This window comes from Nyctereutes procyonoides, unplaced genomic scaffold (assembly GCF_905146905.1).
Source record: "Nyctereutes procyonoides isolate TBG_1078 unplaced genomic scaffold, NYPRO_anot_genome, whole genome shotgun sequence".
NCBI lineage: Eukaryota > Metazoa > Chordata > Mammalia > Carnivora > Canidae > Nyctereutes > Nyctereutes procyonoides.
Window position 1 is genome coordinate 11,557,675 of NW_026575049.1, and position 27,033 is coordinate 11,584,707.

At 37.3% G+C, this 27,033-nt stretch overlaps 1 protein-coding gene across 8 annotated transcripts in view; it reads left to right on the top strand.

The window, feature by feature from the left end:
* Nucleotides 1–27,033, top strand: part of FRS2 (fibroblast growth factor receptor substrate 2) — a 111,679-nt gene that overhangs the window by 63,850 nt on the left and 20,796 nt on the right. For 5 of the 8 annotated variants that reach the window (XM_055328418.1, XM_055328419.1, XM_055328421.1 and 2 more), the window contains one exon: nt 24,310–24,410. The exons of the other annotated variants lie outside the window; for them this stretch is intronic. The gene's annotated coding sequence lies outside the window, so the exon portion shown is untranslated. The remainder of the gene's footprint in view (nt 1–24,309; nt 24,411–27,033) is intronic. 8 annotated transcript variants of the gene reach the window in all.

Sequence of the window (27,033 nt, forward strand, 5' to 3'; positions counted from 1 at the left end):
CACAATTTTATGATTTAATCACTTAGGTCTGTTTTAAAATTGGACAAGCTGAGTTTTATTCAACTTACTTAAGATCTGTGGCAGTGGAAACAGTACTGCTTCCTTTGGGTAGAGTGCCCTTATGTGAGTAGCAATAAGATAGGGAAAAAGGTGGTTATACCGGTATTCTGAGTAATAGTCAAAGAACAGTTATAGCATACACCACCCCTTTAGGGCAGATGATTAATAGTAAGTCAGGGGCAACATTATAGGCCACCTTTGTCTTTTTTTTTTTTTTTTTTTTTTTAACGGGGGCCACCTTTGTCTTACAAACTGATTGTTATGAGAGGTTTGTTACACTGTTGAACCTGTTGTGTGGGGGCATGGTAAGCATGACTGCATTTACTATGAAACATAAAAACTTGATTAGGATTTTGACTCTAATTTTTTTCTTTTGGAAAAAGTGATATTGGTAGCACCTCATTCCTGCAGAGGCTTCCTCATTCTGGGAGTACTGCAGCTTCATTTTTCCTTGAGGCCAGGAAGCTTGTCCTTTTAGGTTACTTGGATCTCCTAAAACAGCCTTAAAGCTTTGCTTTTCTGTTGAGAGAAACCTCTGAAAAGATTTATCTTCTCTGAATTTATTAATATTAATGCGTTTTTTTCTTCTTTTGTTTATTAACATGGACAATTATTTTGGTTTTTCTAATATTAAACCTACCTTGGACGTTGTTTGCTAGTATTTAAGAATTTTGCACTAATATTTATGAACGACAGCCTGTAATTTTCTTTTGTTGTGCTGCGCTTGATATCAAGGTTATTACAAGTCTCAAAATGAGTCAGGGAGAGTATCTTTATTTTCAGGAATATGTTGTGTAAAATTCTTTTTTTCTTTTTTTAAATTTTATTTATTTATTCATGAGAGACACACAGAGAAGGCAGAGACATAGGCAGAAGCAGGCTCCCCGTAGGGTGCCCAATGCAGGACTCGATCCCAGGATCCTGGGATTGTGACCTGAGCCAAAGGCAAACACTCAACCACAGAGCCACCCAGGTGCTCACAAAATTATTTCTTAATTGCATGTTTGAGAGAATCTGTGAAGCTATCTAGGCCTAGAATTTCCTTATGAGAGGATTTTACAATTCTTGATTGAATATTTTAAGATTTTAAGACTATTCATATTTTTGTTTCCTCTTGAATTAGACTAAACAAGTTAATTTTTTCTAGGAATTTGTTTCATCTAAAATCTCTAATTTTTTGGTATGATACTGTTTGTAATATGATCTTATCATTGGAATATCTAATTTTGAGCAGTTTTCAAACTGTTCTGTAGAACTACATGGGTCCCTGAGATCAAGATGATCTGGGAGGTCAAAACTATTTTCACAATACAGATTTTTTTTTTCTTTTCCACTATGTTGACATTTGCAGTGATGCTGTAAAAGCAATGGTGAATAAAACTGCTAATACCTTAACACAAATTAAGGCAGTGGCACCAAACTGATGTATTACATTTTTCATTGCCATACATTCATAGAGTTGTTTTTTTTAAATACAGTTTTATTTAAGAATGTACTTGATGTGGGATGCTTGGGCGGCTCATTCGGTTAACTGTCTACCTTCTGCTCAGGTGAGGATCACATGGTCTAGGATCGAGCCCTGCATTGGGCTCCCAGTTGGGTGAGGAATCTGCCTCTCCCTCTCCCTCTGTCCCTTCCCCCTTGTTTTGTGTGTGCTCTCTTTCTCTGTCGAATGAATAAATAAAATCTTAAAAAAAAAGAATGTCCTTGATGAAGCAATAAAAGTACTAATTTCATTAGATCTTGACTCTGAGTACTTGCCCTGTATACTGAAGCATGACAAATCATCCTCAGAAAAAGTACTTGCTCAGCTGAGATATGAGCTTATGAGCTGGACTAGATGATTTTATCTGTACCCATTCCTTTTTTTTTTTTTCCTTGAAAAAACAGGAGAGTCAAACTTCCATTATTTGAACTTATGTATTTGACATTCATTTTTCTCAAAAAGGAACTAAGTGAACCCAACACTTCAAGAAAAACATCTGTATTTGTACCCAGTCATTAAAAATAAATAAATAAAACTTTCCAGTAAAATTTAGAATTTTGGAAAACTTGTACCTAACACCGGGAGCTTGACAGCTTCTCAGATACTTAAAGGCTTTTCTTGTGAGGTGTGTAATGATATTAAAGAATGTGATTTTCTTTTTCTTCATCTTGTATTCTGAACTCTGTCAATTTGGAATACTTGCATAACACCGTGATTCAATATTTTCCAGATGACCAACATGTAATGATACTAAGTCACATATGAGTAAAAGATCCATTCAGAATGCAAGATAAACCAATGGAGTTTAATGTAATAGAACATGAAAAGTTCATTGATAGGATTTTAGAATTCACAGTGTATCTAGCCTCCAGGAAACTGCCATTTGTTGAGTTCAGGTGTGGTATCAGGAATATCAACAGTTATTTGAAATAATTATTAAAATATTCTCTTTCCCAACTATATATCTGTGTGAGGCTAGATTTTCTTCGTATACTTACATACTTTAACCAAAACAACAAATTGCAGAATCAGTCTTAAAAATCGGTTGTCTTAAAGATCATAGGGGAAGAGAGGAAAAAATAAACCAAGATGAAATCAGAGATGGAGACAAACCATAAGAGACTTTTAATCATAGAAAATAAACTGAGGGTTGCTGGAGGGGAGGGGAGGGGGTAACTGAGTGATGGACATCAAGGAGGGCACGTGATATAATGAGCACTGGGTATTATATAAGACTGATGAATCACTTAGCTCTACCTCCGAAACCAGTAATACGTTATATTTTAATTAATTGAAGAATCTAGTCTTCTATAAAGTCAGATATTACAGATATTTGCAAAAATATAATGTTTATCTTATCAAGCTTTTTGGAAAATAAATTTATAAACAGGTTTTTTCATATAGGTATTATTTATAGTAACACATAATGGGCTTATCCTTTTAAATAAATTAATAAATGTTTTAAAAATTTCTCACATTTAACTTATAATTTGGGAAATATCAATAGATAATAACCCAGTTAAAATTATTCAAAAAATTTCTCAGGGTTCCTGGCTGGCTCAGTCCGTTAAGAGTCTGCCTTCAGCTCAGGTCATGATCTAAGGGTCCTGGAATCAAGCACCGCATTGGGCTCCCTGCTCAGGGAGGAGCCTGCTTCTCCTTCTCCCTCTGCCCCTCCCCCTGTTTGTGCTCTCTCTCTCTCTCTCTCAAATAAATAAAATCTTTAAAAACTTATAAAAATATGTAAGTAAAATTTTTAAAAGTGTAAAGGGAAGGGGTCCCTGACACCAAAAAGTTGCTAAACTGCTTGCTGACCTACAGAAGTCATGATGACATTTCATATTTATTTCTGACATGCATTTGTCCCCCTTTCCTTTTTAAAAAAAGTGGGGGGACATGTCCTGGTTTTTATTTTTAAAAAAATTTTAAATATTTTTAAAAATTCAGTCTCCTTTATGGTTTTCAGCTTACTTTCAAAACAAATCTATAAAATGATGATAAATACATTAATAATTGCATTAACTAATTTTAACACTCCATAGGCCTAGTACAGTCTATGCATGACTGTATTTCTATATCTTATTCTACAAATTACCCCCAAATAACATAAAATCAGTTAAAAATAGGCCCTCCTGGAAGCAGTGACATCCCAGTAGCAAGAACACACCTGGTTCTCAGATTTTGGTTTCTAATACAGTTATCTAGTAGAAGAAACCAGGGCTCCTTGGAGAAATGGCTGATTCAAGGACTGAGGCAAGAAATATGGAAGATCGGCCTAGAGCATCTTAACGTGCCAAAAAGTGCTTTTAAACAAACTGAAAATTATGAGACTATGTCAAAGGGACATAGGAGGCAACTGAAAGAACTCCCAGTGGTCAAAGGTGGAATAATGTAAGCAAGAAAATAAGTGTAAAAGTAGTATTGAATTCTAATGCAGAGTATATACCCATGGCTCCATGTGGTATAAATACATTGTTGAATAAATAAATGGTGAAGAGACAAATGTCCTGTGCAAAAGAACTCCAAATAATTTATGTTGGTACTCCATCTTCAACCCCACTCTTTGAGCATGGTCTCTGCATAATGACTTCCTTTTAAAGAGTCCACTAATGAAAGGAGATTGGGAAGAGTAATTTTACAGTGGAGAAATCTGATAAAAACTACCTAAGCCAGGTCAATAGTGATAAGTCATATGGATAGTTCCAAAGATATGCTGTAATGAAAATGGCACTTTATCCCTGTGGTCTTCCTCCCTAAAACCCATGACCCCAATCTGATTATGAGAAAATCACCAGAGAAATTGCAATAGAAGGACATTCTACAAAATACTTGACCAGTATTCCCCCAGACTGTCAGGGTTTAAAAAAAACAAGGAAAATCTGAAACACTGTAGCCAAAAGGAGCCTAAGGGGATATAACTAAATGTAATATGGTATCCTGAATAGGATTCTGCAACAAAAAAAGCATATTGTGTGAAAACTTTGAAAAAAGTATAGATTTGATTTGATTTTTTTTTTAAAGATTTTATTTATTCATGAGATACACAGAGGGAGAGAAAGGCAGAGACACGGGCATAGGGAGAAGCAGGCTCCATGCAGGGAGCCCAGTGTGGGACTCGATCCTGGGACTTCAGGATTATGACCTGGGCTGAAGGCAGGCGCTAAACCACTGAGCCCCCCAGGGATCCCTGATTTGATTTTTTAAAAGTTTTTATTCATTCATTCATGAGAGAGACAGAGACAGAGAGTCAGAGACCTATGGAAAGGGAAAAGCAGGCTCCCTGCAAGGGAGATTCCAGGAGATTGGATTCCAGGACCCCAGGATCAGGACCTGAGCCAAAGGCAGACACTCAACCACCGAGCTACCCACGTGCCCCAAAAGTATGGATTTAGTTAATAATTATATATCTGTATTAGTTTATTAATGTGCCATATTAATGTAAGATGTTATTAAAATGTAATACCACGTGCCCCAAAAGTATGGATTTTAGTTAATAATTATATATCTGTATTAGTTTATTAATGTGCCATATTAATGTAAGATGCTATTAAAATGTAACACCAGCTGTGGAGTCAGTATATGGGAATTCTGTACTATTATCAGTTTTTCTCTAAATCTGAAACTGTTTTTAAAAGTAAAGTTTATTTAAAAAACAAAACACTGAGTCCCTTAAGTATGTTTTTAAACCCAGCAATCACATACTTAGCAACTTTTACCAGATATTTGCTCATATTCCACTCTTAAATGCATTTACTCCTGGACCAACCTAAGTTTTTAAAAATCTAGTGAAAGAGCAATTTGCTTGAGGGTGTTGCATAATTGATTCTTATAAACAGGCCCAACATTTATTATTTATTTTGTTTTTAATGCCAACTTTTGGCCTACTCACAAATGGTAAAAAGGTGTATTTATTGATCTTAAATCCTTTTCAGGATCATTTTGAATTTTTTATCTTTAAATCAATCACATTTTTTATTTAAAAATATTGACCATTTTGGGACACCTGGGTGGCTCAGCGGCTGAGTGGCTGTCTTCACCTCAGGACATGATCCCAAGGTTTTAGGATCGAGTCCCGCATTGGGGTCCTGTATGGAGCCTGTTTCTCCTCCCTCTGCCTGTGTCTCTGCCTCTCTGTGTCTCTCATGAATAAATAAATAAAATCTTTTTTTTTTAAAAATACTGACCATTTCTTAGAATGTATAATTTGTTACTTGAAAGTCCTTTCTTATTTTTTGATATAATCTTACCACATTTTTTTTTGGTAAAGATTTATTCATTTGAGAGGGAGAAAGTATGTCCACAGGCATGCATGAGCTGGGGGGGTGGCACAGAAGAGAAGGGAGAGGGAGAGAATCTCAAGCAGACTCCCTGCTGAATGTGGACCCCTCTGCAGGGCTTGATCTTACGACTCTGAGATCATGACTTGAACTGAAATCAAGAGTTAGGTCGCCCAACCAACTGAGCTGCCAAGGGATCTCAGTCTTACCACATTCTTAATTTTTTTGAGTGTAGCTAACACACAATGTTACCTTAGTTTAATCTTAACACATTTTTAATAATTTAAAGAAAGGTATTGGTTTCAAACAGTGAGTAACTGATTTCTCTATTTTTCAGAATAAATTTGCCTTGGGGGGGATCCCTGGGTGGCTCAGCGGTTTAGCGTCTGCCATTGGCTCAGGGCATGATCCTGGAGTCCCGGGATCGGTCCCGCATCGGGCTCCCTGCAGGGAACCTGCTTCTCTCTCTGCCTGTGTCTCTGCTTCTCTCTCTCTCTCTCTGTGTGTGTCTCTCATGAATAAATAGATAAAATCTTTTAAAAAAATAAATTTGCCTTGGGTACTTGAATGGTGATTTGGTTATCTTTTTATTACTAAAGCTAGTGTCATTGTGACTATATATTAGGAAAACAGCATTTATTGCCTCTAACCCACCTATTTTATTGTTGAAGGGAGAAGGTGGGAAGCATGTACTGGATATTTTCCCCTACTAACAGACATACTTAGTTTTGACAAAATAAACATTAATTTGTAGCATTTTAATTAAAAACTGAAAATGTGCATGCTAACAAATCCAATCTTATTAAACAGTTGCAACCCTGTCACGAAGACGAACAAAGCCTTATTTTATTAACTTTACTTTTGGTTTATTTGTAGATGGAATGGAAAAAGAAAAAAAGATCTCTTTTGTTCTTTGAATTTTTTTTAAAGAATTTATTTATTTATTAGAGAGAGAGAGCACAAAGAGGAGGAGAGGCAGAGGGAGAACCAGACTCCCTGCTGAGCTGGGAGCCCCATGTAGGGCTTGATTCTGGGACCTGGAGATCACAACCTGAGCCGAAGGCAGATGCTCAGCCATCTGAGCCACCCAGGTGCCCAGACTTTTTTGAGTCAACTAGTGTAAAGAAAGAAAATATTTGAAGAAGCTAACTAATATTAATAGCTAAATCATTCCAGTGGCCTGTGGTATTCCATACTCATGCTTTCCATTTGCATAATCATACTCCTCTTTTTTTTTTTTTTAAGATTTTATTTATTTATTTATGAGGGACACAGAGACTGAGAAGAGAAGCGGAGACACAGGCAGAGGGAGAAGCAGGCTCTATGCAGGGAGCCTGATGTGGGACTCGATCCTGGGTCTCCAGGATCACGCCCTGGGCTGAAGGCGGCCCTAAACCGCTGAGCCACCGGGGCTGCCCCATACTCCTCTTTTAGCAGAAATATCTTCCAAATAATAAGACCACCCCCCCCCCCCAAATTAGACCAAAGATACTGGTATAGAATGGTGTATAGCAGGTAATTCAGGTGTTATTCAAAGAAAATATCAATTTAATATTAGGCATCTTTTAAAGTTAAAAATTATAAGAGCTTAGAGAAAGGTTTAGAATCAGAAATCTAACATAAATAGAAGTCTCAATCCAAGAAATCTGTTCATCTTCACCTAGGCCTATGCCAAGACTGTAGAACTTCAAGGAATGACATAGCTTGGTAGAAATAATACACCTTGGCAACTGAGTGGCCCAGTTAGACTCTTGAGGTATCACATCTGGTATAATTACAATCCAAATGACAGTCTTTGAATCTATGTATTATGAAAAGGAGGACATCTGCTGCCAGTTAAGTCTTATAAGTATACTTGCTCACTTAGAAGCCATGTGATAAATTTTGTGACACCATATGCTAAATTTTAAAGCATTTTTCATGAACTAACTCAAGTGTTCAGACCAATCTAAGTAATAAATTTTGACCTCCATTTAAAAAGATAATCTTAATAAATTTAACTATTAAGTAACATGTTAATTAGTAAAAAGGTAGGATTATTTGGTTGTAGTTTTATTTGATATGTTTTTATGTTGAAGAAATTCAAGGGGGGATCCCTGGGTGGTTCAGTGGTTTGGCGCCTGCCTTTGGCCCAGGGCGTGATCCTGGTGTCCCGGGATCCAGTCCTGTGTCAGGCTCCCTACATAGAGCCTGTTTCTCCCTCTGCCTGTGTCTCTGCCCACCCCCCCCCTCATAAATAAATAAATCTTAAAAAAAAAAAAAAAAGAAAGAAATTCAGGGGCTAAGTATGTTGTAATTTTGAAACATTATCTAGTACTTATTCATTCAACTGAAACTTACTGAGCACTTAGTATAGACAGTGGGGCTATAGCAGTGAAGAAAACAGTCTTTGCCCTCTATGGAGTTTACATTTTGTGGTGTTTATGGAGGAGAGAAACAGGGAATCCAAAAATAAGTCAATATGTTAGCATGCTAGTTGGTAATAAGTCATTTGAGAGTAATATAGCAGTATAAGAAGAGAAAGGGAAAAAAGAGGACCATTATGGGGTAGGGGTTTACCTGTTTTATAAAAGGTGCTCAGGAAAGTGCCCAATAGTAAGTGAGGAAGCAAGAGTATCTGGAGAAGAATGTTTCAGATAGGACAAGGGTTGCAAATGCCCTGAAGTAGGAGCATGCTTAGTGTCTTCAGAAACAGCCAGGAGGCAGTGTGGCTGGAACACAGGTACCTGAGATCAGATGTGGAGCTGGAAGGGCAGGAAACAGCATTAAAATATTTAGGATCTTGTAGTCCAGGCCATTACAAAGTCTCTAATTTTATGCTTTCAGGGAGAATAGAAGGAGACATGCAAGATTTTGTCTGGAAAAGTTGTGGACAGCTTTGAAATGGGCAAAAAAAGATAAGCAGGTTTTTATCTTGCTCATCCATTGGATTTATTGCTGTCTCATTTTCTTTGAGTTACTTTGGAATTCTATAATTTGTAGAAAACTGTTAAAAAAATGTGCACAATTCTTAGTCATAGGAATGCAAATTAATTGTGACCAGTAGAATACAATTGATTATTGCCCTGTGAATATACCCATTTTACATCTATTTGTAAATTCACACCAGAATTCCCTATTATTTGAAGGTGTGTGGTTCTTAGAATCTGTTGTAACATTTTAATGACTCCCTTATTAGTTAATTACTTAAATAATATCTTGGACATATGTTTATTTTACATTGTGTGTGGGTCATGATTTTTTTTTTACCATTAAAAAAATTCAGTAACACTTTTTGATAGAAGTAATCTGGTTGCTCCATTCAGAGAAGACTGGAGCAGGGCAAGAGCAGAGGCAGAGATTAATGAGAAGCCTATTGCAAAAATTCAGACAAATGATGGTAACTTGAACCAGAGAATTAGTGGTAGGAATGCTAAGCAGTGGTTGAAATTGGTATGTATTTTTTTTAAGATTTTATTTATTCATGAGAGACACACACAGAGAGAGAAAGAGATTGAGAGAGAGAGGCAGAGACACAGGCAGAGGGAGAAGCAGGCTCCTTGCAGGGAGCCCGACATGGGACTCGATCCCGGGTCCTCAGGATCAGGCCCTGGGCCAAAGGCAGCGCTAAACCGCCGAGCCACCTGGGCTGCCCGAAATTGGTATGTATTTTGAAGGTAGATCTATCTGAAAGGATAAATAGATGGAGATATATTTTGAAGATAGATCTGAAAAGATTGATAGATTGCATAGTGAGAGAGTGAGGTGTCAAGGATGACTACAAGATTTGGAGGTACTAAACATAATAATAAGATTTAGTAAAGTTAAAGAGATCTTTTTCCTAAAAATTAGTAAAAAAAATCCTTTTCCCTTTTAATTATTTTTAGGTTGGTAGTTTTTGTTTTCTATTCTTAGGAATTTAGTTGGTTTGAGTAAGAAATGTCAAAGCTCGTTACCATGGCTCTTTTCTCATAAGGTATTTTCTCCAGTGGTTAGAGTGCAACATATAATTACTATATTGAAAATATAGTAGCAACTTGTATCAGTCAAGATTCTGGCAAAAAATAGGACTAGGACAAGTGTAATAGAAAAGAAGTCAGTGAAGGGATTATTTGCAAAGTGTAGGCAGGTTAAAGGAAACCAGCAAGTAACGATGACCAGGTTAGCTAGCGATAGCAAGAAGCTGTTACCGCTTCTGGATCTGAATGGGACAGTGGAGGGAATGATTACTTGAAGCAACAAAGGCCATACTTACGGGAGAGGGTTGCCGGATAGGAGCCGTCAGAAAAGCTTTAGTAGGGACTGGAGCCACAGCCAGCCTGGTCTCTTGGCATTCCATGCAGCTCAGGCTTCTAGCGAACAGAGCAGAGTGGCTCTGGAGGGTCAAATGGAAAATAGCCAAAATTGCAAATAACTTTTAAACTCTACCATAAAAATAATGAAACAAATTGATGTGCTTGAGCTTTAAAAAGAAGAATTACTTTTTTAGTAGTAGTCATAAAAACTCAGGTGAGTAGGTTTTAATGACATTAAACTAAACAAGATTATTACAGCTAAAAATCAACCATAAAATTTGGTTAAGACTTAAAAGTTTTTTTTTTTTTGAAGATTTTGTTTTTTAAATAATCTACACTTAGCATGGGGCTTGAACTACAACCTCAAGATCAAGAATTACATGTTCCATCTACTGAGTCAGTCAAGAGCACCCGAAAAGCTTTTTTTTTAATTGATGTAAAATTGCTAAATATTAGTTTCAGGTATCCAACATAATTTAATATTTGTATATACCACAAAGTTATCACCATAATGAGTCTAGTTTCCATCTGTTATGTGTTATTGTGGTGTATCATTTTGATTGATTTGCAGATTGATCATGATGCATGATCCATTTACTGTATTGTTGAATTTGGTTTGCTAGTATTTTGTGGAGGATTTTTGCGTCTGTGTTCATTACAGATCTTGGCCGGTAACTTCCTTTTTGTGTGGTGTCTTCAGTTTTAGTACGTCATAATGTTGGCCTTGTAAATGAGATTGGAAGCATTCCCTCCTCTTCAGCTTTGTGGAGAGGATACGTTACTAAACGTAAAATGATACATTATTTAGTATTCTTTGAATGCTTGGTAAAATTTACCACTGAAGTCCGGTTCTGTACTTTTGTTTGTTGGGAGGTTTTCTATTAATGATTCAATCTTCTTACTAGTAATAATTGGTCTATTCAGATTTTATTTCTTTTTGATTTAGTCTTGGAAGTGTGTCTCTAAATTATCCATTTCTTCTTTGTCCAATTTGTTGGATTATAATTGTTCATAGTAGTGTCTTACGATCTTTTGTATTTCTGTGGTATCAGTTGTAACTTCTCTTTCATTTCTGATTCTTATTTGAGCCTTTTTCTTGGTGAGTCTAGGTTAAATTTTGTTTATATTTCCAAAGAACTAGCTCTTATTTTCATTGATCTTTTGTTTTTTTTTTTAGTCTCTCATTTATTTGCACTCCGATTGTTATTATTTCTTCCTTCTACTAATTTTGAGCTTTGTTCTTTTTTTTTCTAGTTCCTTTAGCTATAAAATTAGATTGATCTTTCTCCTCTTTCTTGAGGTAGGCCTGTGTCATTACGAACTTTCCTACTAGAACTGCTTTTGCTACATCCCATAGATTTTTGGATGGTTGAATTTCCATTTTCCTTTGTCTCTAAGTATTTTTCTTTAATTGTCTTTTTAACATCTTCATTGGCCCTTTGTTCAGTAACATGTTTAATTGTCACACATTTGCAATTTTTCTAGTTTTCTTCTAACTAATTTCTAGTTTCATACCATTGTGGTTGAAAAAGATGCTTTTTATTTCAGTCCTCTTAAGTTTTTAAAAAGATTTTATTTATTTATTTGAAAGAGAGGGAGTGCACACAAGAGGGGGGTGAGCAAAGGGAGAAGCAGACTCCCCACTGAGCATGGGGCCCGAGGTTAGCCTTGACTCCTGAGATCATGACCTGAGTGAAGGCAGACACTTAATTGACTGAGCCACCCAGGTACCCCTCAGTACCTCAGTCTTCTTAAATTTGTTAAGATTTGTTTGGTGGCCCAAGATATGATTTATCCTGGAGAATGTTCCCTGTGTATTTGAGAAGAAGTTATATTCTGCTGCTTTTGATTAGATTGTTTGTTTGTATCTATTAAGTCCATCTAGTCTAATGTGTCATTTAAATAAGTATTTCCTTTATTTTCTGTCTGGATTATCTATCCACTGATATAAAATTCTCTGCTATTACTGTATTGCTATCAATTTTTGTCTTTAGGTAATATTTTCCTATATATTTTCCTATTTTGTCTTTAGGTAATATTTTCTCTATATATTTAGGTGCTCCTTTGCTAATGAATAAATATTTACATGTGTTATATTCTCAAATTTATCTCTTTATTATTATGTAATATCATTGTCTTTTATTACATTTTTTGTCTGATAGGAGTATGGCTATACCAGCCTTCTTTCCATTTCTATCTACATGGAATGTCTTTTTTCCATCCCTTCACTTTCAGTCTCTGTATGCCTTTAGATCTGAAGTGAGTCTCTTGTAGGCAACATATAGATGAGTCCTTAAAAAAAAAAAAATCTATCAGTCATTCTTTGATGATTGGAAAATTTAGTTTACTTACATTTAAAGTAATTATTGGTAGATATGTCTTTATTGCCATTTTATTCATTGTTTCCTGGCTGTTTTTGTAGTTCTTCTTTCTTCTTCTCTTACTCTCTCTTCCCTTGTGTTTTGATGCCTTTCTTTAGTGTTGTGTTTAGGGTTTTTTTTTTTTTTTTTTCATTATCTTTTGTGGCTCTGTTATAGTTTTTTGCTTTGTGGTTACCAATGTGGTTCATATAGAACAGCCTGTATATTTAACAGTCTATTTTAAGCTGACGGCAAGCTTAAATTTAAATGCATTCTAAGAGCTCTAGACTTTTGCTTTTCCCTTCCCACATTTTATGTTTTTGATGTCATATTTTACATCTTTTTATTTGGTGTATTCCTTTAACAAATTATCATAGTTGTAATTAATTTCTACTTTTGTCTTCTTCATTCTAGCTTACAAGTAGTTATATTTTCACCTTTACCAGTGACATTTTTACTTTGTGTTTTCTTATCAGTTGCTCTTTTTGTACTCTTTTCCTGGCTTTAACTTTTGACATTTTAATTATAATGTGTCTTGGTGTGGACCCTTTGGGTTCATCTTAGTTGGAACTCTCTGTGCCTCCTACACCTGGATGTCTGTTTCCTTATCCAAGCTAGGGAAACTTTCAGCTATTATTTCTTCAAATAAGTTTCTGCCCCTTTCTCTTTCTCTCTTCTCCTTTTGGGACCTTTGTAATACGAATGTTGGTTTGCTTGATTTTTTTTCTTATCAGTCCCTTAAGCTGTCCTCACTTTGAATTGATTGATTGATTGATTGTTGCTCTGTTTGGGTGAGTTCCACTGCTCTGTCTTCCAGGTTGCTGATCCTTTCTTCTGCTTCATCTAGTCTGCTGTTGAACCCTTCCAGTGTGTATTTCATTTCATTGTATTCTTCAGCTTGGTGACTTCTGTCTGGTACTTTCTTATATTTTCCATCTCTTTGGTAAAGTTTTCACTGGTTCATCCATTCTTCTGATTGGTTAGCTTCTTTATGACCGTTACTTTGATCTCTTTATTAGGTAAATTATCTTATCTCTGTTTTATTAAGGTCTTTCCTGGGGTTTTATCTTGTTCTTTCATTTGGAACATATTCCTCTGTTTCCTCTGTTTCCTCTTGCAGTCCAAGATATTTTGCATATCTTTCTGCATGTTTCTATGTAGTAGATAAATCACCTATCTCTCTCAGTCTTGAAGGAATGGCCTTGTAAAGATGATGAACTTATTGTTCAACCTTGCTCTAGCTCTTGGTTGTTTCTGAAACTTTTGTGATTTTCTGAGTAGTCTGATGTACTCTCGATAGGTCCTAGTTGATGAGGATGTGCCAAGACCTGCCAGTGTTCCAGAGGGAGTGATCTCAGTCAGTACCTGGTTTCAGGCCCATTGGAAGCCAGATTCTTAGGCTTTTGAAGTATGAGTATATATATATAGTCTTGAGGGATTTGTAGTCATAAACCCTGCTGACTTCCAGACTAGCAGATCTGGAGGTGTTCCCATGGGCCACACTTGCAAAAATCAGGGCTTCAGAGGAGTCTGAAAGCTCATTTCTAGGAATTACCAGCAATCCGTGGTACAACCCAGGGAGGGTGCACAGATGGTTTCTCCCTGCTTACGTTCCCTGAAAGCATCTCTGTAACCCCTGTGGCAAACCTGAATCCTGTCCTTCCTGGTACTGAGGTTATGTTTCTGTTTGCTGTCTGTGCAGTGCCTTGGGTGCAGTAACCTGCCTAGAACTGTCTTTCTGATTTTTATAGTCCTGTGGAGTCCCTTTGGCTCCCAGGGCCAGGTGATCAAGGGACATCCCCTGTGTGGACTGTGCTTACCCATGGGCCTTAGTGAGACTGCTAGAGAGTGCCAAGGGCAGAACAAGCCTATAGTTGTAGCAAGGCAAGAAGCTTTGGGGGTGGGGCATACCCATGGCTTTGGCAGGCCTGTGTCTGCATGTGCCTGCCTGCAATGGTAATGTAGAGGGAGTATGTGCCACAAGAATGGCACTTGCTGGAATCTCTCTCCGCAGAGAAACTCCCAACTGGTCCTTGCTTCTCTAGCAGATACTTTAAGATTAGTGAATAAATCTCCTCCACATATAATCCAGTTACCTCTCAAACTGCTGCATTTGTACTGGATTTAGGGATAAGTGGTAAGACAAAGGATAAGATCCCCACAGCTCCCCAGGTTCCCTAGACATAAACCCTATTGGTTTCCAGAGCCAGATATTTGTGGGGACTTGTCTCTCTGGTGAAGGCCCCAAGATTAGAGTGCCTGAAGTTGGGCACAGACTTTTCACTCCGTGGGGAGAGGCTCCAAACTATGAGATTGCTCCTTATTGTGGGTGGTTGTGGTGGGGGTTGAGAAGGTAGGATAGTTGGTAAGACTGTGTCTCTGCCTCACTTCCCTAACTGTATGTGGCCCTTTTTATCCCTTTTGGAGGGAGCTGTTCAGATAGCTAGTTTTTAGTTTTTTAGTGGGAATTTTTTCATATATAGCTGTAGATTTGGTATGTCCATGGGAAGAAGTAAGTTCAGGGTCTTTCTATGCATTCTCTTAGACCACTTCCTAGAAATTTTTATATCATATTTAATGTTTTCCTTTGGGGTGCCTGGGTGGCAGGCAGTTAAGCATCTGCTTTAGCTCAGGTCATGATCCTGGGGTCCTGGGATCAAGCCCCACATAGAGCCCCATGTCAGGCTCCTGGCTCAGCAGGGAGCCTACTTCTCCCTTTCCCTCTGCCCCTTCCCCTGCTTGTGCTCTCACTCTCTCAAATAAATTAAAATCTTAAAAATATTTTACTTTAGACTCACAAGGTTAAAAACACATTTTATTGGGGGCACGTGGGTAGCTCAGTTGGTTAAGCTTCTGACTCTTGATTTTGGTTCAAGTCATGATTTCAGGGTAGTCAGATTGAGCCCCACATCAGGCTCCACATTCAGCAGGGAGTCTGCTTGAGATTCTCTCTCTCCCTCTCCCTCTGTCCCTCCCCCCTGCTCATGTGTGTGTGCTCTCTCTAAAATAAATCCATCTTTATAAAAAAGACCTTTTTTTTGTGTTTTACTTAGAATTAATTGAATATGTTTTTTAAAAATTCAAAGAACCATTATATTTCTAAATATTTAAGAGCTTTTTTTGTTGTATCTTTCCCTTTGTCCTTTTAATGCAAGTGTTTAAGATTTAGTTTAGTCCTAGAAAATTACTTCAACTGAAAAAAGGTAGGGGCATCTAGGTGGTTTAGTCGGTTAAACCTCTGCCTTCGGCTCAGGTGGTGATCCCAGGGTGCTTGGATTGAGTCCCGCAGGGGATTCCCTGCTCAGCGGGCAGTCTGCTTCTCCCTTTGCTTTTGTTCCTCCTCCCCTGTTCGTTCTCTCTAAATAAATAAATACATAAATAAATACATAAATAAAATATATATTTTTAAAGATTTTATTTATTTCTTCATGAGAGACACACAGAGAGACATACATGAGAGAGAGAGGCAGAGACACAGGCAGAGGGAGAAGCAGGCTCCATGCAGGGAGCCCGTCGTGGGACTTGATCCCGGGTCCCCAGGATCACACCCTGGACTGAAGGTGGCACTAAACCGCTGAGCCACTGGGGCTGCCTCATAAATAAAATCTTAAAAAAGGTCAAAGTCATCTCATCAACTTCAGACTAGTAGTGGAACATTGTTAGTGACTGGGAACTCAGTTCTTTTTAGAAGATGAAGTCTGTTTTATTCTCATAGACTTCTGGGGTTTGGTCCAGTTTCTGTTTTCAGAGCAAGGAGCAAGTTAATTCTATTATTCCATGAAGCAGAAAGAAATTTGATGACAGCTGACTCTTTCTGCTCTGCTTTTCCTTACTGCTAAATAACTCTTTTCTTCAAACTAACTTTCCCTGGTTTCTGCAGTCTTACCAATTAGACACTGTTTCTTATCCCATCTCACCTTGAATCATTCTGTTCCCTAGGCTTTTGTGATGGCACAGTCTTGAAGATTTTCTTTTGGGTTCTTGGACGGTGCCTGTCCAATCTCTTTTGTGGACTTCCCCTTCCTCTGAAGTTCTCTTAAATACTGGTATTTGAGTTTCTGTAGGTCTTACTTTTCTTCTCATTGGGTACTCTCATCTTGTCTCATACCTTGCATCCATAAGTTGATGACCTAGATTTATATCTCCAACTCAGATCTTTTTCCCACCTCTGTACCTGTATTTCTGTTTGCCTGTTGCCTATTCCCAGATGGATATCTCAAAGGCATCACAATGCGTTCAGAACTGGGCTTACCTGCTTCTCTAAGCCTTGTGTCCTTCCTGTGTTGCCCAGCCCAGCTCAGTAAATGTACATTCCTTGAGTCTTGCTTTCTTCCCAGTTTAATCAGTCATCAAGTGTTGCTAACTTTTTTTTTTCCCACCAATAAACAAGGATTTATTTGGAAATTTCCAACCTGCCAGAAGTGGCACTTGCCAAGCCCTGGGGTCCACCCTCCTACCAAGCTCCAAAGGGCAACAGCAGTCCTCCCCCCCTCCCCCCCACATCCCCTGCCCTCCACCGTGTGGAGCACACACCCGTGTACCTCAGGCCGTGCCAGAGAACTGGAGTCCCCTCCGAGGAGGCTCCACCACCTTGGGTTCAAGAGCTAGGGTGACAGCCCTCTGGCATCCGAGGAGATGATGGCGGCCAGAGCCGCTTGCATAGATTGAGGAAAGAAAATACGGAAGGAGGCACCAAACAGGACTCCCTGAAAACCCCAACTTACCCCTGTACAAAAAAGTGGCTCCCGCATAGAAAAACCTGCTTCCCACATAGTGCAAATACCCAAAGGAAAGGAAAAAACCAGCAGCAAGGCTGGGCTGGTAGGAATGGCGAAGAACTTTGGTTTAGAAAGGCTAGGAAGAGTGTGAGCTGTGCTCCTCTTCCTCACCCAGCTCCCCAGAGTCAGCTCGCACACTGGCCCCAATAATGCTAACTTTTATATTTTGCTCTAATCCATCTTCCTCCATTTTCATTGTTTACTACCCTAATTCAGACCCACCCCACAATTTTTATGACTGCAACAGCCTCCAAACCTGTAATAACTATAAGAAGTTATTGGTGGTGGTGTTTTTAAACTTACCTATGAGGAAACATAGATTCAGAGAGGTTAAATATGAATTCAGATTTCTGTTGCCCTAAAACCCATGATATTTTCATTCTGTCATGCTGCCTACTGGCATTATCAGAGATTGATACTGCCTTCTGCTGGAGGCATTTAGAATGCTAAAAACAAGACCTTTCATTTTAGGTTCTGATATGGCATACTAAAATATATTAAGACAGCAGAGCTGTTGTAGGCCATTTATCAACTATATGAGAATTAAAATCTTGCCTTAGCTGCATTATGCCTTACATATCGCAGGATTCATAGTTTCAGAGATTTCACATTTGTAATTTGCATGCAGAAAATATTTAAGACTTTGACAAGAATGTTACACGTACCTAATTAAATGAAACTGATACTCTTTGTAGCTAACTGTTGAATTAAGTTCACAGATTTCTTTTTTAAAAAGTAAAGTAGATAGCTTTTCAGCCAGTACTGGTGGAAAAAATATTGTGAAAGTGAGACAGAGTAAAACATCTTAAAAATTCTCACTGTTTTCTATAGACATTTGTTTTCTCCACATTTGCCTTTAAAAAAGAAATATTCTCACCATTGCTTTAAAATTATATTTTATCTAAGTTGTGCTAAAAGGGAATATCCCCAGTGATTCTAGCTGTACTTTTGAAGATAGTTCTTCAGAATTACCTTGACCTTGGATGATTGATATCCTGAGGTTAAGATCAAGGTAAAACTAAAGGAAAACAAACCATAAAACAGTACATACTGTTTTTGTTAAAAGTGGTAGACAGGGAAAGTATTCTAAATTTGGCTTTTAGTAAAACTTCGATTAATTTTTTCGCTTCATTTCTCCACTTGAAGAATGAAGAAAATAGTTCCCAGCAGTCTGCCCTGAAAGATTGTTCTCTAGACAAATATTTATCAAGACTCAAAAGAACACTGGGTTTTGGACTCTCTAAAATCCTGTCACTTGATGGTAACTATCTTCTAGCATCTGAGAAGGAACAGAGAAAAAAAAATTTTTTTTTAAAGATTTTATTTATTTATTCATGAGAGACACACACAGAAAGAGAGAGGCAGAGACACAGGCATAGGAAGAAGCAGGCTCCATGCAGGAAGCTCGACGCGGGACTCAATCCCGGGACTCCAGGTTCATGCCCTGGGCCGAAGGGAGGCACTAAACCGCTGAGCCACCCAGGGATCCCCGAAAACAAATTTTCTTAACATAATTCCCTTCATATTATTTGTAATGAGTTGATAGTTTTCACTGACTGTATAATATACTTCATTGATTCTAAGAGACTTTAAGAGACTTTTTCCAATTTTATTTATAGAAATTTAGGTGTACTTACAATCAGTGTGTAAGTACAATCATGTCTTAGTTCAACTGGCAACTTCTTTTCTTACTGGTGTATAAATTATTAGCCTTAAAATCAGTTGTGTCTTAGCTTTGATGAAAAACAATGTGTATCTCCATTGGTATTCAAAGTAATAACAATAGCAGTCATACATTGTTATTGTGGCCTCAATACCTGAGGATCACTTTTGGTCACCTTTATTTTCTTAAACATAACTATGACTAGAAAGTAAGCAAATAAGCTTTTTGATGCTTAAAATTGCTGTAATGAAGCTCATGAAGTAAATATCACATATTTTAACATAAAATATTCCATTTCTGAGTACAGGGCTGTATTTTGCACCTATTCTTAATAGGCTTAGTTGTCTGATTATAGAGTTCACAAGAATTCAAGAGTAAAAAAGAATGCACATACATGTTTAAATGACAGTTCTAGGACCTGCTGTACTATCAACTGAGAATAAGGGTGACCATAAAAAAATAATTTAAAAACTTTAAAAAAAATGACACAAAACCCAGAACTGGCCATATAGTGCTATTTCAGTAGGGACAGACAGCCTGATACAAGTAAATCACCCTGATTACAGCTTGGAAGAAATTCTCTCAAAATGTGGTCTCTCTGATTCCACTGGCATTTCTTCTAAGGGACAAAATGTATTTTATTTTTTCATTTTTTTTTTTTTTAATTTTTTTTTATTTATTTATGATAGTCACAGAGAGAGAAAGAGAGAGAGGCAGAGACACAGGCAGAGGGAGAAGCAGGCTCCATGCACCGGGAGCCCGACGTGGGATTCGATCCCGGGTCTCCAGGATCGCGCCCTGGGCCAAAGGCAGGCGCCAAACCGCTGCGCCACCCAGGGATCCCCTATTTTTTCATTTTTGAGTGAGAAACATTTGTTATTGATTAATTTCCTCCTCTTATTGCTTATTAGAGTTTTAGAACATATTTTGCCCTGAAAATATCTGAATAATAACTTTTGTGATACCTTTCAGATATTCTGAAATAAGGTTTCAGATATTTCAGATATCTGAAATAGAGACCCCGTGGTCTCTAGATCCTGATCATCCTGGAGTGACATTTTTAGGCCTTAGGGCTAAGAATTGAGCACAGGTTGTAAGAAGGTGCTAGAGAAGGAAAAAGAGGAGAAATACCTAAAGAGCATAACATGGTACTAAAGAATGTTCCAAAAGCTTTCAGTGGGCAGTTGTGCACCAGATGTCCAACTGCATTTCTATTCTTTTTTTAAAGAATTTATTTATTTAATCTCTGTTCCACCAACTGAGCTAATCAGGCACCCCCAACTGCATTATCTTTGTAATAAACCCAAGCTATGTATCTCCACAAAGTCTTAGTATTACAGGAGCCTTTCAGGACATTGCCCTAAGACGTGAATTCTGAGCATAACTTTGCTGGCTGTGAGCACCTTTAGCCTCAAAGTGGATGTTAAGTTCTGTGTATTGGCAGGTTTCCAGCATTTACTAATTAGGTTATGCCTACTTAAATACTCCTGGCAATTTTCCTTGGCCACTGCATTCTTCACACTCTGCCCTAACCTGTTTTGTATGCAGTCTGCCTTTGGGCTCTGCTTAGACATTTATAGCTTTTCTTTCAAAAGAAGTTTTTAATAAAGTATTGATTTGTATATTCTTTAGCTAATAATTTATTGTTGATTATAAAATCAGTTCACACTGTAGAAAATATAAAGAGAAAAATTTGCTCTTCATCCTACCAGTGGTGAACCAATGTTAATATTTTAGTGTGTTTTAGTCTAGTCTCTTTTTCTGGGTATATGTATTGTGTGTAGGGGTGGGAAAGAGAAAAATAAGTGTGAATGTTATTTTTAAAAATGAGAAGCTTCTTATATTTGCTACTGGGCACAGAGAGTAATTTTTAATGTAAGCTTTTTGTTTTCAGAACAATTTTAGAGTCATAGAAAAGTTGGAAAGATAATACAGAAATTTTCCTGTGCCCTTTACCTGGCCTTCCCTAATGTGAATCTTATGTAACTATGGTACATATTTCCAAACTAAGAAATTAACACTGGCACAATACTATGGACTACAGATTTTTTTTTTATGATAGTCACAGAGAGAGAGAGAGGGAGAGAGAGAGAGAGAGGCAGAGACATAGGCAGAGGGAGAAGCAGGCTCCATGCACCGGGAACCCGATGTGGGATTCGATCCCGGGTCTCCAAGATCACGCCCTGGGCCAAAGGCAGGCGCTAAACTGCTGCGCCACCCAGGGCTCCCTGGACTACAGATTTTATTTGGATTACCCTAGTTTATCCACTGATGTCCATTTTCTGTTCCAGAATCCAATCCAGGATACCATATTGCATTTTATAAGAATAGTTTTCTTCTTTGTTTCTGCTTAACTTTATACCACAAACATTTTTTTGTTTTGTTTTGTCATTAAGTGTTCGTTAACATTGCTTATTAATGGCCCCATAAAAGTTCATCAAATGGATAGATGTACTCTGATGTAAATATTTTTGGTTACCTTTGTGTGTTAGGTGGCATTTGTGAGGTTGAGGAGTGTTAAGAAACACACATATCAACCATTTTTATTAGTGGTGTCCTTCAATCCGGTAATTTTAATGCTAGATTATAACAGTAATTTTTTAATGCATTGCTTCACAAGTAGAAAATAATCACGTTTATTTTTCTTTGAGAATATGTTTAAGAGCATTTTAGATTGAGTTAAATGCTGAAACTGATGAGCTATTCATGAAGCAATTTGTTTTGAGGGTTATTTAGAGTTGCTTGGCATTTGCCTAACCTTACTTTAGGCAAATTGTGTGTACATTTTATATACGCGTGCCAATATTTAGCCTTTTGAATATGAATCTATACTAGCATGATACCCACCTGTGTTTGGAAATATAGATTTCTGATATATTCTACTTGTATACTTAAATATTCAGTTTTGAAAATTGCCACTCTATTTCCTTCTCTGATACCCTTCATTAATATTTATTTAGTTCTAGGATAAGTATATAATAGAAAAAGCAAAGATACCTATAGAGATTTTTTTTTTTTTAAGATTTTATTTATTTATTCATGAGAGACACAGAGAGAGAGAGAGGCAGAGACACAGGCAGAGGGAGAAGCAGGCTCCATGCAGGGAGCCCAACGTGGGACTCGATCCTGGGTCCCCAGGATCAGGCCCTGGGCTGAAGGCGGCGCTAAACTGCTGAGCCACCTGGGCTGCCCCTATAGAGATTTTCTTGCATGTCTTGTATTATTTTGTGGATATTTACAGCTTGATTGATACTGAATGTGTTTCATATTTAACATGAAGTTTGAAGTTAGAGTGGCTTGTGTTTAGTGTTTTGTTGTTTTACAGAATTAAGCCAGATGCTTATTAAGAACAATTTGGTGTACCTACTAAGCAAAATATAAATTCATACTTAGGTTTTACTGCTGTTGCTCAGTTTGATAAAACCTCATAGGTTAAATATTTATTATGTTAGAGTTCAGTCTGGGCTAGTGGACTGTTGTCTATTAGGAAACTTATAAACTAGAGGTTTATTATGAGGATTAAGCAATCATTTGTTAATTTGACACAGTTGTATGAGTTAACATATAGAAATGCCTGAGTTGAAGAATATGAACATGGAATTCTAATATGCAGCACTTACAGAAAATTGAATGCACCATCTCCATAAGATCAAATATATTTATTTCAATTTTCAGAGTTAATGATAAATGTTTTCTGGAAAATGCCTGTACTTTCTTACCGCTATCTTACAATTACATGTCTTCTTTCTGTGGTGCAGGCTATGGGTTTTTAGTGGAGTGAGTTATGTGATCTGTCACATAGAATGTTCATCACTTTGATGTTGCTGGAGGGCAGTATTTGATTTCCTTGTACATATTTTTATATCACAACATAAAATACTAAACTAAGAGTTTCTTTGAGAGTTCCCAAGGTTGATGATATTTTTTTCCTATGATTGAAGGTGCTGGGATTGTTGCCCATTGGGGCTAATTAATTACATTATTGAGTTAGCTAAAGCAGAGTGACTCATCTGCTGGGTTTGCACATCTGTAGTTGTGTTTTTATTTCTTAGGTCAGAGATATGGACACTCAGACTTAATTGTATAAATTTCATCACCAGTGTTTCTAGGTACAAGTATATTTCAAGGTTATAGATGACTCCAGGATTGAATTATGACCAGTATAATTAAGGTAGAGTGGTGTTTTATATCATCTTCCATTTTAATTTCTCTTGTTTTATTTTTAGCAAGGCATTTCAGTACCATTTTCTGAGTATTTGCTAAGTGCACACATATAATTATTGATAGGTAGATAAATGGTAAAGATATAGCTATATAGATTATTTCATTTCATTCTTAAAAGCCAAAATGTATGATTGAAAGGAACTTCTTCAAATTCAGTGTGAAATATGAGGTTAAAGTGGGTAACTTTTTTTTAGGTCTGGAAGGAGTAGCTGAGATTTAGATCAGCATCCGTTAGTGACACTCATTGCGGGCAGGTCCAAATACTGTTGGGAGAATGCTTATGTTTATAGATAGGTGCTGTGACTGATAGGTTAGGCTTTGGGCATCATAGACTGTAAAATACCATTAATTGTATTCTTAGGAATTAGAAGTTCTCCTTGAATGGATCCTAGATTCTTTTCCTCTATAGGACAGTATTGTGGTAAGACATTAGTGGCATCTTTAAGATTATAGGGGAGAATGGGAACTGTGGAAGTGCAAACTGGCCCTTCATGAAATGGCATGAGCCTGTCTTCCTACCTATCTCTTAATATTTTCCCATGCATACCCTGCATTCCAGCTGTAAGGAATTACTTGCTGTGTCTGGAGCAGGCCATGTCCTTTTATGCTTCTGTGCTTTTGCATGCACTCTTCTTGATCTGGGTTGCCCTTGCCCTCGCAAACTCCCCTCAGTCTTTTAGGACTTGACTTAGAGGTTACCTTTCTCCGGAGGCTTCCTGTCATTTGTCTTTCCTTCTGCTGTGAAATAGATGTTCTGATTACACTGGCCTTTGGGCTTGTAACCCAACCATGTTTTCATTTTCTTGTCTGCCTCCCTCACTAAACAGTAAGTTCCTTGATATCAGGGAATATGTGTGTTTCTTATTTCTAGCATTTAACTCAGTGCCTGGCAAAGAGAGTTGGTGCTCAGGAAATGCTTGTTGAATACTTCAGTGTGAAGATGGAGAAGTGAATGAACTCAATTTTTTATTCTTTTATTCTCTCAATATTGATAAATTTACAAATCATTGTTATCTACTAAGTAATTTTTGCTAACTTAAGTAAAACAGCTATATCTGAAATAAGGAAATGTTACTTTGCTAATATTTTAGATTTATCCACAGGAAAATGAATTGATAACAGTTTAAATATACATAAGTATGTGCTTAATTTTTCTTGATCATGCTGGTTTTACTTATCTCTTACAGAGAAAACAGAAATGAGAGGAATCTGGTTTAAATTGCAGTACCAGGAATTTAGATTAGACATAAAGAGTTTCCAGAAAATAAAGTACCAGATATTGAAGTGTGTAAGTAATGTAATTGATTTTTTGAAGAGTTTAAAAAGGAGGGTGGTGGTTAGATGGTTATGAATTGCAAAGTGACTCACCAGCATAGTCCCTAGTAAAAGAAGAAACCTTAAGGAAGAAACATCTACTTAGAAATATGCAGGTACTACCATATTCATGGATAAATGCTTAAAAGATAGTTGGGTACTTTTTTGGTTTTGTGTGTTTGTGTTTGGTTTAGATTTTCAGTTAACACAGAAACAATGTTGCAGGTGTCCTTACTCTACACAGAAAAGACTCTGGTTTTGGTGACTAGCAGTCTATACAGAGAAATCTCTAACCTTAGCTTGTTTTTTGTTTGTTTCTTAATTCTTCCTCAGGATAGGGCAGCCCGGGTGGCTCAGCGGTTTAGTGCTGCCTTTAGCCCAGAGTGTGATCCTAGAGACCAGGGATCGAGTCCCATGTCGGGCTCCCTGCATGGAGCCTGCTTCTCCTCTGTGTCTCTCTGTGTGTGTGTGTCTCTAATAAATAAATAAAATCTTTTAAAAAAAATTCTTCCTCAGGATAATATACATAATACAAAATCCTTAGCAATGCTAAGAATAAGCAGAAAACAAACACATACCAATAACCAGTCAGACCATTGACCTAAAAGAAGAAGGTTTTTAAATGTCATTCTCCTGATTGTTTTAATGTGATTGAATGTGTCAGTGAGCTGGGCCCCAAATTTAGAGTTACATTGCTGTGCTTCTAACTATAGAGATTCTGTCCTGACTACATTTGAACAGAACTACTGTAGTAGGAGCCAAGTTCACCCTCAGTGCTAGTGAACTGAAAGAGCAAATATACCTTCCTAAGCACCAAATTTATAATCACACTCATGAATAGAGTTCAGTGTTCTCTTTGCTTGTCATTCTGCAAGAATCATATTGGAATAATTTAAGACAGCTTTACTAAATTTATTAATGTAACTCTTGTTATGAGGATAGTGCTTAAGTTTTAGGCTTCTGTGCTTATAGTGCAAAAGGCTCCTTTGTAATACAAGAGACAGGATTTTACCTGTAGCAGTGATATAATAATTCCTTGTCTTTTTAAATGCTATATATTTTTCTAAATGTTTTGATAACTAGAATTTATTTGGTTTTTACCATAACTGTGAACTAGGTATCCTAATCTTGTAAATGAGGGCATTTAGGCACAGAAAGGTTGACTGACCGCCATCTAAAACATTGTTTTAAGATAAATTATTGTTATTTCAGTGGCTAACATTTACTAATTGCTTACTATTTACAAGGCACTGTTTTAAGCTTTTTATGTATATTAATAAGAGCTTGGGCTTTGGAGTCAGATTTGGATTTAATTCAGCTCTTCCTCTGATCAGCTGTTGACCTTGGGAAAGTGACCTAATTTCTTCAAGCCCTGGTTTCCTCATTTGGAACACAGAAATAACGAGTACCTACCACATAGGGTGGTTTTACAGATTGACATAATCCAACTGAATCTATGTCTAGTGTACAGTGAAGGCTTTAAAATCAGCTTGCTATTGAAAAATAAGATGTTAATAGATAATATTTAGTATAATTTTTAGCTTCTTGATAATTTTCCTGGTAAAATCATTGTATTCTTCTTGATTATGGAGTCGTGGTTGATCTGATACAAGATACCTATTTTACAAAGTAACATCCATGTTACAACAAAATTATAACTCCATACAATGTCCATAACTACCTCTTTCCTCTCATTACCTCCAAATCAACATTCTGCTAGTGGGGAGCAACCAAAGACAGATAAGAAGTCATGGATAGTCTCTAATGCATTCATGTTTCAGAGTCAAATGCAGGACACCCATGGTCCACTGGATTATGTTCATTCTAGGAGTGCTGTGATATATCAGGCATTTGGAATTCAGAATGTGTTTTTGTATAGAAAGCATCCTTTTGAGTGAGGCGCATAAAGTCTTTCAATCTCTGATACAACTGACATGCTGAATATATGCATTGAAAAACAGTAGAAGCTAGAAGAAACTTCACAGTACTTTGGCAGTGCTGATAATCAAGAAATTAAAATGATAAAACTGAATATATATTGATACTCAAAAAGTATGGGGGAATAGGAAGCATCAGTAATCCATCTCCACACCTAGGCAACAACTGCCTGGGCAGAATCTTGCATGACTGTTTGGTACTCTAGACTTATTGAAAACTTGCATCCACCACCAGAAGGCCTGGACACAAATTGTGATTAATTTCAATCAGTCTCAGCTCTTGGCACAGCTACCCATCCCTCCCAGCCTCGTGCAGCTTACTTACACACACCTAGCCTTAGAGAGCCAAGAAAGGCAAAAAAGATCGTCTTTCCGAATGTCAGGGATTTGTGCTTGGGTCACTGATTGCTACTTCTGATCACAGAGGTACACACAAGAAGTGGTAGCCACCCATTGTTGTACCTTCCCCCACTGTTGCAAATCCCTTCTCTCCATCTAAAGTGACTTCTAGGACACCTAAAGGGCTAGCACCTTTTTCTGCCCCATTCATTTTTCTCTTTTTCCCCTTTTGGGAAGCAGACATTAAAGACTACAACATTCAAAAACAACTGCATATACAGGGAAAATTCAGAGGTGACCACATATCCCCAGGAAAAGGCC